This window comes from Acipenser ruthenus, chromosome 3 (assembly GCF_902713425.1).
Source record: "Acipenser ruthenus chromosome 3, fAciRut3.2 maternal haplotype, whole genome shotgun sequence".
NCBI lineage: Eukaryota > Metazoa > Chordata > Actinopteri > Acipenseriformes > Acipenseridae > Acipenser > Acipenser ruthenus.
Window position 1 is genome coordinate 43,505,240 of NC_081191.1, and position 3,095 is coordinate 43,508,334.

General features: G+C 34.1%; 1 long non-coding RNA gene across 1 annotated transcript; it reads left to right on the forward strand.

Moving 5' to 3' along the window:
* The first annotated feature begins 343 nt into the window (after window positions 1–343).
* On the forward strand, window positions 344–2,559 carry LOC131719996 (uncharacterized). Its single transcript, XR_009318899.1, has 4 exons — window positions 344–531; window positions 870–1,040; window positions 1,149–1,202; window positions 2,455–2,559. It is a non-coding gene; the product is annotated as an uncharacterized LOC131719996 (long non-coding RNA).
* The last annotated feature ends 536 nt before the right edge of the window (window positions 2,560–3,095 follow it).

The window sequence follows — 3,095 nt, forward strand, 5'->3', positions numbered from 1 at the left end:
TCCCTTTGCCTCCCGAACCATCTGCCTCACTGTGCGTGGGGGCAAGATACACTTGCATCCTCTACCAGTCAAGTTTACCACTGTTCCAGTGGTTTTGAACTTCTTAATTATTGCCCTAATAGTGGTAAGTAGTATATTTAGTTTTTTAGCTATTGTTTTGTACTCATTGCCTGATTTAACAACCATTTGTCTCTTTTCAATTGTGAGTTCTTTGCCTTTCCCCATGGTGATGGATGACAAATGGATTTCATATGTGTGTTACCTCATTTTTATACCCCAGTGAAACAGGAAGTCATGGAAGGCCACAATACAGTTCCTTAAGACTGAGATGAACTTAAAGAAGTAGAATGTTAATGCAGATTTAATTTTGTTTGATTTTATTTATAAGAATCTTTAGGGATACCAATAATTCTGACACCTATCATTTTAATTAGCAGTTTTTATGCGGGGCTGAAGTGAAGATGGAGCGTCTCGTTTCCCGGAGAAAGCCACAGCTCCTCTCGCAGCAAAAAAGTAAATACATTAGGAAAGGTAACCACGTAATAGGCTTAATAATTATTTAGTTATAAAACAAATGCTGAATAAGATGTCTCTATTTTAATATACTTCAATATTTTGTAACACTACAGAATTTTCTCCTTTCAGAAAATAGTAGTTAATTAAAGACCAGAAATTCTGTGAAAATTTGACCTACAGTTTTACAATAGGAGTTTTACACGGAAACACTAGGAATACTAAGCCTTTTTGTGAAAGTATTGTTACGTTTTCATGGTTATGTTATGTTTTTTGTGTGAATAACACAGTTAACTAATGTAATGATGATCCCACTTAATTCACTTTCTTTTTTCTTTTTTTTTTATTAAACATAGCTGAACGCTGAAGGTATTTCAAGATGTCAAGTTGTCACGCAAAGCTGGTCATTCCCTATAGCCTGAAGACGCTGCTGGAAGGGGTCAGCGGAGCTGTGATGAGGAGACAGCCAGAAAACATTCCAATTTGTGCTTCTTGCTACTTTACAGAACTACTGAAGTTCAGAGACGGTACATTCACGCTCTGTACCCAGTGTTATTGAAGTATGATTACTAATTATAAGGATCAAATTAAGTTGCTCACATGTTATTTAACATAATACATTTTTTTTGTTTCAGAAAATCCATCTCTTGACATGGAGGACCTAGTAAATGAATTTCGGCAAATTAAGAGTAAGTTATAATATCTTGTCTTGATTTATTCGGGTATTGGGGGGAAAAAAGCAAAAGGAAGTAAACAGAACACGTTTTAAAGTCTCTTTTTTTATAAAGTAATGGAGTACAATAGCGATGATTTAAGTACCGTGAACTCGAAGGTAAACACTCCAAATTAGAATTCGGACTGTTTACCTCCTCGTACACTACATTCAAAAACAAATTATCGCTTAAATACATGACAGCATTTGCAGTACAAGCAGCTTACAGTCCTCAAAACCATGATACCACACTTTGCGTGTTTTATACAGTAAATCTTCTTTTTACTTCAAGTAAAAATCCATTGTAGAGTCAATGTTGTCCATGTTTGTTAAAGTTACACAATCTAGTCTCTCTCACTGCTCAGTCTGTGCAATTTCAATTTAAGAGACATACCAGGAGTGTAACCCTAGTGACTTGAAATGTTCCAGCTGGTATTGTGTCTAAACACCACTTTGGGGGTCTACAGAATTTGGTTGGAAAAATATAATGTATATACTTTTGTCTTTAGTCAGATCCAGGTAGGAAAAATACACTTTTATATAATATCAGCTACTATATTTTTAAAACATTTTCCAAATGTATTTGTTAAAGAAAAGTGATTCTGGGCCCATCTCTGTTGATGGTTTTAGAGGAAAACAAGAAATGTCAATAATGAATAGAATGATGGTAAATCCAACATTACCTTGTATATAAGGTTCTTCTTAACACCAGAAAAAAGGTAGAGAGGATGAATAAAGCAGAATGTGGCGTAGTGGCGGCCGGTCAAGGCTGGTCAGCAGCCGAAATAACAAACCCATACACAGAACTGCAGTTTAAAGTGCACTTGCAGCTACAAACACTGGTTAGCTCATGCTGTGAATTTTACCAAACTAAAATTATTATACACTCAATAATGTGTAAACATGAATGTCAGTGACATTCATCCAAATCTCTGTTTCTAAATTCAATATTATAGCTACCGCTAACATAAAAAATACATCACAATAACTGCACATTTACTAACTTAAGCTAAAAAAATCTCTTCAATATTTATTAAAATAACTATCATTTCAAAAGCTTTAGAAATATGATTCTCTCTTCTTTAGTATTGTATATGCCACACTTTTAATGTACAGTACTTCTCACCATGAGAAATTCTGAATCACATATCTTTTGTTTAATCTTTATTTCTTGCTTTCAATACATCCATCCATCCATCCATTATCATTAACCGCTTACTCCTTTACAGGGTCGCGGTGAGCCGGAGCCTCACCCGGCATACACAGGGTGCAAGGTGAGACTACACCCTGGACGGGACGCCAGTCCATCGCATGCTTTCAATACAGCGTACAGGTAATGTTTCCTTTATCTGAAGGGTCAAAATCACCCCTTATGGAGACATCATTATAATCAGATCAATTCATATTTTTTATTGTCTTTGTAATAGGCACAGAGAAAAACAATGGGACTCATTAAACAGAGAACTAAATTCCCCAGCAGGTACATTTTAGTTTTTTGTTTTTTGTATATTTATTATTTAAAAATATTTATCCACAACTTCAGAAAAACTCAGTCGGAAGTTAAAACTTAAGCTGATAAAGGCCGAAGATTAAACGTTTGTCTGCTTTTATGTTATGTAAACATATAAAATGCACTTTATTTTAGGCTCAGCATTGTCTTGAATGGATTGACATTCATATTAAAAACAGCATAACAAATCATATAGAAACAAACTTTACACAATGATTTGACACATTTATGATAAAATGATCACACTCTAATAGAAGGTTAAATAGAGGGTTTTTTCAAATGTCTTTTAAACATTAAGTATGTATTTTTTATAAAAGAAAAGAAAACGATAACAATACAAATAGAGGATGTATAACATGT